Source organism: Olea europaea, chromosome 8 (genome assembly GCF_002742605.1).
Source record: "Olea europaea var. sylvestris chromosome 8, O_europaea_v1, whole genome shotgun sequence".
NCBI lineage: Eukaryota > Viridiplantae > Streptophyta > Magnoliopsida > Lamiales > Oleaceae > Olea > Olea europaea.
In genome coordinates this window covers 19985264-19998682 of record NC_036244.1, presented here as the reverse complement: position 1 = coordinate 19998682, position 13419 = coordinate 19985264, and the positions used below count along the sequence as shown (strand labels likewise).

The window sequence follows — 13419 nt, the reverse complement described above, 5'->3', positions numbered from 1 at the left end:
CCAATGCCTTCGAATCACCGGCACTTGTAAGAAATTGAAGACGGTTATAAAAAATTAATAAAACAAAAAAAGAGCGTCATTGTGTGTGTGTGTGTGATTTTTTTTCCTAATATTAACTTAATTAAGTTAATAACATTGAGGAAGTAATATTACATGTCTCCACTACTGACTTGTTCCAAGCAATGGTCAGGTCCATTTATGTATATATCAGCAATATATGCCTGCAGAACTTTCATTTAGTCATAATTTTGTTACAACAAAAAATTGTTATTTCTATTTATTTTTAAATTTCTAAAAGAAAAAAGAAGAGAAAATTAGATAGAAATGACTTTAAAGAGAAAGAGAAATGTATCTATTTTTCATTTTCTAAATAATGTTCCTTTTTTTTTTTTCTAAAATACATTTTTTTAAGGTATTATACGAATTTTAAACTATCTAGGCAATCTCATTCTTGATAAATCAGTTATGTAGAACATATTGTTGAATTAACTGAAGAAGAATTGGATCGAAGTGGAAAAAAAGTAATAACGTAGAGAGCATTTGAATTTCAATTTGGGCAAATAATACTATTCCAAAAAGGAGAACAATGAGATGAGTAAAATTCATTGCTTTGCCGTGATACACGTGAATTTTGACCATCCAAGTTCATTTAGGACTCAAAAATTGCTTTTAAAATTTTAGTGCTATTTTTGTCATTTAGTTTATTTTGAATTCTTTTCAATTTTGGATTGATTAAACTAGGTTATTCTTTGTTTTGTGCTGCGTCAACCAAGTTGACGATAACTTCTAATCTATTTAAACACAGTAGTCTTTTTGGTAAGTGTATATGACTCTATATTGTCAAGCATCTCATCAAACTTTTTAAAAATATATATATTTTAATATTTTGAAAAAAAAATACTTACCTGAAGAATTGGAAGAAGTCTTTTTACGAGCTCTTCAGAGTCGCCATGAATTCCTCCACTTCTAATGGTATGATGACCAACCACAATTTTCCATTTTGCATGAGATTCTCTCAATGCTGATTCCAGATCCTATTAAGAATACACAAAATAATGTTTACTATTTTGTTAGACCAAACAAGATTAAGTCATGTACATTATGTTGTTTAGTCGTATCTAATTTGATATATAATAACGTGATAAAGAACTACGTACATAATGATAAAATATTTTACTTTCAAGAGGATCGTAAGATAATTTTCTCTAGGAAGCATGCCTCGCCAATCATAAACTTCGTCTTTAGGATCTGTAAAATATTTACCTTGGAATGGTGTTGTGTTGATGAAAAAGAATTTTGCAATATCTAAAAAAATCAAGTGGAAAATAGAACAAAATGAGTAATTATAAACTTTAAAAAAATATTAAAAAGAAATTGTTAAATAAAAATGTTACAAACCTGTACTGAGAATGTAAGATTTGAGACAAAACCATTTACTATTCCTTTGTTTGAGAATTGGACTCAATTGTGTTAAACCATCGCCTGTAGTCATGGTTCCCCAAAACTATGACACAAAGCAAATGGGTAAATTTTTATTCGAGGTCACCCAACTTTGAGTGAAGCTTCAATCGAATCATTTAACTTTAGTTTATTTCAAATTCATTCACTCTATTAGATGTCATTAAAGTTATTGACCTGATCTGCAAGCTGGGTGCAGTGTAATTACCAGAATACCACTGTATCTACAAGCTGGGTGTAGTGTAAATTTTGGTAAATGAATCCTCAAAGTTGTATCATGTTCATCAATTAATCCATTGTGATAAAAGTTGTCACCTGTAGAAATAATAAAAAAACTAGGTCCATCTTCGCCCCCAATAATCCCCATCTATGGTAATCATGTAAAATAAAAAAGTACAAGTTAGATATATTTTACTTCTTAACCAATTAGGAATATCATCCTAACATTTTCAAGCTTATATTGAGACCTAAATAATTACATCATAATGCAATCTAAAGCAGTGAGCTACGGGAGACGAGAGCGGACCCAAACATTTTATATTGTCGGGTCAAAAATTAAAGACACTCGAGCTTCCAAGGACTGTAAGCTTTATTCATTGTCTCTAAAACGTCTTCTTTTGACCTTGCCTGACACTTCAATGGCATTTACAAATATTGCAGTATAGATTATATGCATAACCTCCTTTTAACACTAGGCAACTCAAGCCTGAATTATAACTCTACAATTACAAAACAAACCACAATGATAAGGTAGGGATTGGGGTACCCTTTTTATATCCAGCAATTATGCTTAGTTTCCTTGCAATAACCAAGAATCAATTCTTCTATTTCAGAGAGAGAGAGAGACTAATAAGCGCCATAATCATTTGAGTTGCCCAAATTAAAATGAGACGAAGTTTCTTTTGTTTTCTTGTTTTGTTTCTGTATATAACGAGTTTGGTATGTGTATCAAGTAGTGTTTTTTTTTCTGCATGATGGCCATCTCTCAGTCACCAAGGTGTTGTTGCTCTATTTTATTATTTTTTTCCTTCTAATTTCTTCTTTTTAAGTATAGTCTCTGAATTGCCTGCTTGTCTTGAACTTATAATTTACATCCTCGCACAGACATAAGTACCCAGTCATTACAGATAACTCTCAGCTCAAATGAGGTTTCATCACTCTCTTTGAAACACTAAGTAAAGGGCTAAAAAAAAAAAAAAAATTAAAAATATTTTTGTGGAGTCACTTGATCTCACATGACCCCCATGCGGGTCCACCAATGGCTAGAGATCCTTAGAACCGCATAAAAATCCTAATGCTAATAAGTTGTGGTAGTGATGGAGGCAAGCATTTTTAGTTAATGGGCACAATCAAACTCTGTACAAAATCGAATACTTTGTTTTTGATTTTTGAATGATTCATACTTGACCCGAGAAAATATAGATTTACATTTAAAAAACATTTGTTCATTAATTTTTTTTAATTATTTTCATTCGTTTGATTTTGAACAATCATTTTATAAATATTTTGCTTATCACAAGAAAATGCATATTTTACTTTTAAAAAAAAAAATTATAGTATATTTGATACAAACAATCAATTCAAGTAAACGAAAGGAAAAACATATAACAAATATTCCATACTAGTAAACAATCAAATAAATAAATTTGTTAAATATAAGTTAAATTGAATAAATTACTTTAGACACATTCTATATATATAAATAGGATATGAGAAAATGCAAATTTAGGTTCTAATTAGTTGAAAATTTGTAGTAGATGTGATAATTTGTAGAGAAATTATAGACAAATTTTAAAAATTAGAAAGTTAAGGTTTTGATAAAAGGTATGAGGGAGAAAGTAAAATAGATCAAGAGAAAAGAGAAAAAAATTCAAATTTATTGTAATTTTGCCCATGTTTATTAGGGACTAAAATCATATTTTTAGTGAATTTTGATAAAAGCTAAAAGATTAAGATTCCATGAAATATGTTATTAAAATTAATTGTTATACTTAATTTAAATTGCAATTTAGATTTTAATCTATATCAAACAGTGAGTCGTTGAGTCCCACGAATTATGTGAATAACAAATTATAGTCCTATAAGATGTGTAAATAAAAAATCTATTACTTATTGCGTAGGGAATACTTTTTTAATAGGAAACTTGAATCTCATGCCTATAGGTTGTTAATAGTGGTGGATATATGATAAGTGTATTTTATACACTTATTCTGAATCTAAAATATCGATATTTGCTAATTCATTTGACGAAATAAATCCTAAATTGCTGTGTTTTATGTTAAGCAGATAAAGTTTAATGATTGAACAAAGAATTGGAAGAAAAGAAAAGAAAAACCTTTTAAAACAAGTGAAATCCAAAAGAAGGGGACCAAGTTGCAAATAATTCATAGATGAAACGGCGATGAAATGAAGATCGAAGATGTTAAGGCTTTAATTGGATACAATTGAAAAATAAAGGAACAAGATTACAAGAGAAAAATGTTAAAATGAAGCAAAATCAAAGTTTGAGAACTAAAGTGCAAATACTAAAAAGTTGTGTCTAATGAAGATTCAAGAGTGTTAGGGGTCAATCGGATAAGAAAAGAAGTCAAACGGATGAAATATAAACAAAGTATTATCACATATTAACTTTTAGGTGGAAAGTTATGCTCCAGATTTTAATCTCTATTTGAGACCCATTTTAGGTATAGTAAACCTTTGAATTGGAAAATTTTTACTAACAAGCAAAATTATAGTCCTTTGAGTTAGCTTTTCAACGCACTTTGAATTATCTCAATCGAATATTGAAAGAGAAAGTTATGACCAAAATAGTGAAAGCTGTCCGACAGAGAAAAACCTGAACTATGCGGTCGCATGGTTCAAAATGCTTGTGGTCGCATTCAACTCTGTAGAGGAAATTCTGGAGTTCAAGAAGTGATCTATGCAGTAGCATCCCAATGTACTATGTGACTGCATAGTATCAAATTTTGGCTGAATCTCAAGTTTCCTTATACAATTAAAACTCAACTTGGCAAAGGTTTGGCTGATATCTTTGACTTAGATTCAAGCCATATAAATATCAGAACGTCCTATGCACATAAGAAAGCCTCTTTTATTCAACAAATAACTTAAGAACTTGAGAAAATTATATTCAAGAAGAGAGCAAATTCATCTTTGAGAGAGATTTCAACTGAGAATTTGAAAGAAGATCATCAAGGAGACTTCATACTAGGAAAATTGCACAAAGGTTGGAAGGAAAAGTCAGAAGTTATCAAGAATCCATCTTTTCTCTTTAACTATTCAAACTCCGGGTGATGTTTACTAAACTTTCAATGATTTCTTGTAATTTCGATATGCTTGGGTGGATATTTACATTGTTAGGATGAGATGAACATTTGTTATGAGATTTTTGGTATTAATTAATTATTTTGACATTTAATATGTTTTTTTTTATATTTATTATTGTTTTCACCGACTTCTCAATTCATTAGCTATTAATTGAGATGATTTATTGAAATCTATTGTTATCGAGAGAGATAATAGGTTTTTTAGCTAAAATTAATAAACATTATAAAGTTTGATTGAGAATAGAGATATACCTTTATGTATTATATGATTTCCATAGGTGTTCTAGATCGTTTAATGCATTTATCATGTTCGTATTTTTCATCGAGGGACGGGAAGGTCACATGATGGGAATAAATTTGATATTGTGCTAAAAATAGATTAGCAAAGAAGATTCTACATCTTAACAATACATCTTACGAATTTGATAAACATTTACTTACTTTCATCTTAGTTGATAAATTAGACTTTGATTTGTTACAACTTTATATTGCTATTCAATTAAGATTGTTATTAATTTGAACTCAATCAAATACTTGAATTCATCTGAGTTGGAGCAGATTCATCTGATTTCTAGTTAAGCTAGCAAGGATGATCGTCGTGACTCGTCGAATATTGGTTCTACCACTAATCATTAATATTATTCTTTCAATTTTTACATAGTATTTATTTTAATTTACCTGACCTACCATTATTCGATTTCAATTAAAAAACAGCAACAAGTCAAAGTGGATGTCGAATTATGTCCCATTAAAAAAAATGGCCTTATAACTTTTGATCCTTTTTAAAGAGAAATAAATTCCTAAATGGAATATGCATGGCATTATACCCTTATAATAAACCTGCACCGATATATTTATGTATTATGCTATCAAAACTTAGCTTACAGGCAAAGTAGCCAATCATTGCAATCTACAAAGATGAAATCCCCCCAATGGTCACTGAACTTTACAGAAAATTTCCTAGGAGGTCACTGAACTTTGCCAAAGCCCCGCAGAGAGGTCACTCAATGTTGCAAATTGGGACCCATAATACTAGTTTAGTGACCACCCAGGGACTTTTTGCAAAATTCAGTGACCATTCAGGGATGTTTTGAAGTTCGGTGACCTCTTGGGGGACTTTGGAAAAGTTCGATGACCATTTAAGGATGTATTGAAGTTCGGTGACCTCCTAGGGAATTTTCTGCAAAGTTCAGTGACCATTGGGGGGGATTTCCTCCTACAAAGTTAGTCCTATTCGACAATTATTATTTTAAAATTCTTTTTTAAGTACCCATTTTCAACCACACATTTACACGATAAAATATTTTGCATGTAATGAATTCAAATTTTTTTCATACTTTTTAACCACACATCCCTAAAAATTACTATTCAAACTATATTTTCCCCAAATTGTATTAGTCAAATAAGGCTAAATAAGAACAATGCCATAAGTACAAGGGAGTTTCACAATTTATTTTTGCCAGATGTCAAGTATCAATATTGTAATGGTCTGTTTTATTCTTTTTTGTTCATCATTCAATCCAAGAATGTCACCTCTCTCCATGTATGGCTTTTTTCAATAAATAAGTAAAATTTTAAAGCAGCCAGCATTGCATTAGAATATGCTAGGTTTTAGGAAGAGTGGCAAACGAGTGGAGTCGTTTAGTTCGTCCCGACTTGGTTTATGAACGGATCAAGCTCATTTTGATACGAGTAATTCTTCGGTTCAAGTCGGCTTGAATTGACCTATTGCCACCCCCTTTTTTGTATTTCTACAAGAAATCTAATTTATACATCTTTTGGCGAAGAATATGATTCTTCTAGATGAAGAAACAAAAATACCGTTATCAATATTTTTTAAATATAAAATTTTGAAAAATCATCGCCTAATAATTCATAAATTGTGAAAATCAATAGTAAAAAGCGTTTAACTTAGAAGTAAAAAAAAAAAAAAAATAGGAAACTTATAAAACACACGGAGATAACTCACTCTATTATATTATACCTGGTATACAACATGAGATTGATTATAACTTCCTTTCCTTCCCCAATTTCTGACCACCAATATACTAAGGGAGCCATTTACTTTTGTTAGATGTTCGAAACTTTGAAGCTCGGTATTTCCACCGATAATGAAAATTGTTCTTACGATCACACAAATAAATATGAATAGGTCATTCTTTATAGCCATCGGATCGATCGGGTTGGGATTAGTTGGCTCGGTAGGATGCACAGTGCCAGAGGGAGGATGAAGAACTCCAAGAGAAAAAATGGAAAGATATGAAGGCAGCTTCCTTGCTGAGGATCTTGTTTTGTATAAGTACAGTTCTTAGAACAGGGCAAGCTTGTCTAGTTGCATTGCCTCAGTCTGGAGATAACACTCTCTTAAATATAGGTTTGGTCCCTAAAGGTGTAATTAAATTTCAATATGGTCCTTCACATTTATTTTTTTCCAGATTAGTCACTAAATTTTGCTAAGTTCCAATTTGGTTAGTCTTTTAGTGAACTTTACGTCAATTCCTACCTATATGTTGTTAAAGTCATTGTGTACTTAGTGGATGTTATTTTCATTGCTAAACAAGCCTTAATCCCTATAAAAATGAGATAATGAAATTGTGAAGCTCCTTTTGATCCATATCAAATATTAAAATTATAATAAGTCATAAAATCAACTAGAAGTGAAATAAATTTTGTCAATTATTGTTATAGCACAAACTAAGGTTAATTAAGCCCCTTTTTGGCTCGCATTAAAATTAGGAAAATTGTAGCAGAGGCTCCAAACTTTTATAACATTAGTAGACCTTCCCAAACCTTTGTTTTGTTGCAACTGTTACTCCAAACCTTTCGAAACGTTGCGACGATGGCCCTTTTGGATGGTTTCCATTCAATATGCCGACAGTTGACCAATAAAATAAAGTTTTATTTTCTTTGACTAATTAAGTGGAGGGTAGAATGGTAACTTTGTAATATTACCATATAAAATATAATTAAAATACCAATAAAAAAGGAAAATTAAATAACTCTTATTCCAAAACCAAACCAGAAAAGGCCCATGACAACCCCATCAACACCTGATCCATCACCTCCTCTAGGAAGAAAAACTCTAGATCTTCAACATTGAGAGGACTAAATAAATCAGGTGGTGAATAAATATGCCTTGTCCCTATGTCGTCGAACTGAGACCCTGATTTTTTCTTTTTGGTTTCTTTTCATCTTTGATTTTTGGAGGGCGACGTTTGGTGGTTTAAGGGATGGTGTCGGCTGTTATGGGTCGTCGTTTGTGTGGGTTGGCAGTAGTCAATCGACGAAGGTAGATGTGGAGGTGGCGGTGGCTAATTTTAGGGTTAGGGTGGGGGTGGGATAGAAGAAGAGGACGATTGGCCTTTTTTTTTTTTTTTTAAATTCTTATTTCTTCTAATTTAATTTCTAACTTATTTTAATGTAGTAAATGGAAAGTTACTATTTTACCCTACCAAAAATATTTAAAACGTAGTCAAAGTCAAATTTCTTAGTCAACTAATAGACAATTGGATGGAAACTGTCCAAAAGGGCCTCCGTCGCAACGTTTCGAAATGTTTGGGATGACAGTTGCAACAAAACAAAAATTTGGGAAAAGTCTGCTAATGTTATAAAGGTTTAGGGTCTCTGCTGCAAATTTCCCTTAAAATTATAATCTACTTTTCCTAATAAAATATTATTATACGTAAATCCAAAATAACTTCATTTTTAACCACATTCTTAAATAAAAAACACTATCTCAAAAATTATAATATCAAATAATGGGGCCAAACGGGGGCTAAATGCTCTATTGCACGGGTTATGCTAAAGAAATCGAAACCCCACAAATAAGGGTGGGGCCCGCAAAAAAGGGGACCTCCCTCCCTATTTGTGGGGTTTAGTCATAGCCTCTTTGTTTCTTTAGCATAACCCATTACTACGTAGCGGTGATGTGATGTACTAATAAAGTAATAAGATTGAATTGTTGAAATGTTTCAGTAACTAATTTGGATTAAGACTAATAAATTTTAATAACCAATTTGAAATTTCAATACAAGTTTAGAGACCAAATTTAATTTTTAACCCCATTAAATGATTTCGTTATGGGCTTTTTGATGCACACACTAGCTAGGAATATTCTTTCTATATAAAGACCCATTTGAGATGGATTACGCTCTTTGCCATATGAATGGTGACAGAAGCACTGATTGATTAGCGATTGCATTATTAGATGCAAAGCCAACAAGATGATGTCGGGTCCGATCAAAAAAGGGAAAAGTAGAACCTGAAAAGGGGAAAAAAACAATATAATCCAACCATTCATCTAAACATTTGAACTTTTTATTTTTTAACTACACTTCGACCCAAGTTCAGTTTCGTTTCAACCCATTAGCAATTGAGGCTTTTCAATGCCAGTCTAATTTTTAAAACACTAATTTTCCTCGTAAATTCTTGACCACCTTGATCACTGTCACAAGTTAGCCCCCCATTTGGCCCCCATTATTTCCATTTATAATTTTTGGAATATTATTTTTTTGAAGAATGTGTGAAAAAAGAAAAGTTTTCGATTTACATGTAATATTATTTTATAGAAGATTGTGTGATTGAAAATTAGAGAGATAAAATTATAATTTGAAATAATGGGATCCATACGAGGCTTAGTTGAATTGAATATGCCTTTAATGAGAATCTAGCACACACTTGAAAAAAAACATATTAACCTAAAAAGCGGCATTTAAGTAGAAATAAATAAACCCTCATTTGAAAGTTTTCCAAATGGAAAAACAAATGGGAAATAACAAACAATTCAGGTACATCATTGTCATTCAGTCACAAGCTTGTCACACTACATTAACATTCCAAATTACAACCCCAAACTAAAAAATATTAACACAAAAATAAAATCAATCACATTCAGAAATTTTGCTAAATCGAAATATTTACACAACCAGATTGACGACAAAGCCATGGAGAGACCTTAAAACAAACTGAAAACATAACAAGTAGAGGTTACTCATTTTCTAACCTTTTCTACACTTCATTTAGGGTGAACTGCACCCAATAGAGAGAGAAGAAATGCCCTGTAATGGCTTGATGTTTCTGAATGAACTGGATCAATCAGAGATTTTTCGTGTTTCTTTTCGTACTCTGCTTTTATGTCCTGCATATCAATCTCTGCTTGGGTCACTATTACTCTAGTAAGTGTTGTATCATCTGTTCCCATGTCCTTCATTGCCTTGTGCAGTACCTAAGTTAAGTTATAGAGAATCGTGGTCGTTTCAAGAGTCAGTGATACAAAAGTTAGCAATTTAAAGGTATCTAGTTTTTGCACTAAATGCATTCAAACTGAGAAAACAAGGAAAAAATGAAAATCAAACACTAAAAGAGATTACGAGTACACAAGATTGAAATTATTGGAAATAAAATATGTTCTTTTTGAGACGATGTTGTTGATAGAGGTAATATTTACCTTAGCAAAGTACTTCCCAGGGTTTTCATCACAACTTAAAATAGTCGAAAGGGCAAACTTAAAGCGTTCCGAGGTTTCACTTTTTATTGCCTACAACAAGATGAATTATTTAGTGAACAGACATAGGAAAGCTTAAGCAAAATGATGAAAGGAAGCAGTATACCTTTTTCAGTGATCAACCATGCTTGCTATGATAAGCAGAAGAAATAGCAGCTAACTGTGGCCTGCTTCTTTCGGAAAAAATGCGTATGAAAATCTTCACATTAGTCCCCAGCTTCATTTCCCCAACTTTATAAAGAGATTTAGCATCAAACTCTACCATTACCCGGTCAACTTCTAGACCTTCATAGCGCCTTGTACTAACGTAAGCAAGCACCAACTATAAAATAGAAATGAAATAGAAAGCATGGGGAATGATACAATTATAATATATGAGTGGTGCTAAAATAAATTTATAATGGGATTATTACATATTAATTGAGTCAAATTATGTTTTCAAGTTACCCTTTCTCATTTATGATTGGTTTTAGCATTAAGGTCAATTTTTTTTAAAGTGAACTACATTCCCTTTCAAATTGGAATCCGTCTTTTAGTCTATATAAGATTCTACATTATTTCTCCGTTCATTGGATTTGAATAGTATTATTCCTGAAACAAAGGAAATCTTGTAGTTACATTATAATTTAAAGGTTAAAGTCAAACTTTAATTTTAACCACATATTTTGCGGACCACCCACTTATTCATCACTTATTTCCATAACATTATTATTTTAGCAACCTATAAACAAATCCAAAAAAAGCACAAATTGTCTTCCAAAAGCTATTTTTGCATTTCAGGACCATATGCATAGGATGACCGGTTCACCAGTGTGAGTTTGATCTTATTCTTTTTGCAACCTATCAGCCTTCAAACTCTCATAAACAATTTTCTCAAATTTTCATAGTTCATGCTATTATAGAATTCATATAACTATCAGTTCTACAAAAGTTATGTCTTTGACAAGCCAATTTTAGGGGTTGATTTTGTTGAGATTGATAAATATATCGCATTTTGCATTCTTCTACGATTGTGGTTTTTCTCCCTAAGAAAATCTTGTGTCTCTTTAGTTGTCTATTTCTTTACTCTTTGCTGTGTGTCCGACTCAATCTTCCTTATTTTCCTAGGCTTGGCACAAGTCCTAACAGATTTTGATAACTAGAATAGGTGGAGAGATATTGTGCTGTGATTTGCGAAGTATTCTGCAAATAGACCCATGAGGAGATCGTTTCTACTGTACATATTGTATGGCACAATATAACCATCACAGAATGCATAAAATATGCTCATTTTGGTGGCACAGATCTACTTTAGGTGTAGTGTCTGGAAAACTCTAGTTTTGAATTTAGTGAAACTATTTGGTCCTATTTATCTAATCTTAGCAATTTAAGATCTTTCAAAAGGGAGGACATTGATCTTTAAGTGAAATTTATGTAACAATCTCCAGCTAAAGGGAAATAAAGTTCCTTAACCCCGAATGAAATAGATGTTAAAAGAGCTCCATTTACGAGCAGCATACCAAACATTACTTATTGGCACGATGCAACTCCTTTCAATTTAACATATTTAAGTCTTGACGAAGTAATCAACATGTCACATGAGCCACATGAAAGGTCACAAACTTGTATAACGATATAGCGGATCTCAGTAGAAGAATCTAGCATCAATCAAAACATGCAGTTTTAGATTACTTATGAAAAACAGGGAATTTTCTAGAGCAGGACTTTTTTTCAATTTCATGCTCAAGGTAAGCATGAAACCATGCACGGTAAATTTGTTTAAAGTGTTGTATCTGGGATGGAGTCCGTGAACAAATTACTTCAGTAGCAGCTTTATGATCAATTTTATCCCCACTCAAAGCACTCCTAACAATTGTAGCATCCCTTGATATCAGATCAGGCATCCAAAGCAAGACCGCCCTCTGAAATCATTTGGGGATAACAATTATACACCATACTATTCTATACACAAGTGAAAAATAGATTTCTTCAACTGAAATATGTCCAAAAGAGTTTCGTATATTCCATTTATGATCAGATGTGTCAATCTTGCCAATAAAAGATTGAAGATTATCATATAGAGGGACTATAACGTTGCTATATATCTTTAGTGCCTTGACATCACCCCCAAGTTCTGAAGCTAGGCATTTCCTAAGTTCTTCAGAATACGTAGCTCTATACTCTTGATCAATGAACGCACACTGTGTTGCATCTCAATGGGCAAGGATACAAACCACCGTTGCAGTATCACATCCAAAACCTTAAAAACAAGAGTTTAAAGGCTTGCAACAATCAAATGCAGGCCAGGATAAATAATTTAAATCATAGACAATTCCTGTATAATAACAATTCAGATAACTAAAAGAAATCTGAGTAATGGAAATTTATTGAGGAAATTCACAGATAAATAGAGAAACAAAATCCAAAACTTCGATAATCAAGAGTTATGTAAAAGTTGTTCCTACAATGGTTAGTTTTAATTTATTCCTTTGTTAAGAAATTATATCGCTTTGCAGAAAAGTAGAGTAAAATTGTGCTTTTATTTTTGTAGAAAACTTATACTGGTATCAAATTCTAAGATCAATTATCCAATTAACATATAACACTTTTTCCATTCTCAGAAAAGCGCAGAAACTCATACAAACACGAGGTGGTCAATTCAAAATAAAAAAAAAATAAACCTCTTACCTCTAAATTGTAAATTAAGAAAATAATACCAAAATTTTTTTTACATGATCGCGAAAGAGAGAACAATTTTGTTTCGCAAATCATAAAAAAAAGGACTACAGGAAATAGAAGAAAACAAAATATTAAGAAAATACCTTTAAAAGCTTTGTGAAGCTTCACAGCATCATGATGATGCAAAGTTAACACTGGCGAAATACTCAATATTGCCATCTCTCTAATGCCCAACACAGAATTGAAGGGGAACGAGTGATGTGATCTATCCCACGTATAGACAAATTTTCTTTTGAACAAGAAAATGTAATATTTCTCAAAGATTGAAGCTATATGTATAGAGCCATATTTCATAGAAAACGTACTGATTCCTCACACGTGGGCGGATCCACCTTATAAAAATGACAATAATTCTGCACGTTCAGAATTATTCCAACAGAAGAAAAAATGATACTCACATGGGGTGGGGCCCAT

The 13419-nt window shown here is 31.8% G+C and overlaps 2 pseudogenes; both read right to left on the bottom strand.

The window, feature by feature from the left end:
• LOC111398416 overlaps positions 1-9778 on the bottom strand; it is a 10001-nt pseudogene extending 223 nt beyond the window's left edge.
• Positions 9779-9798: 20 nt separating this feature from the next.
• Positions 9799-13164, bottom strand: LOC111398415 (annotated as a pseudogene).
• Positions 13165-13419: the final 255 nt, after the last annotated feature.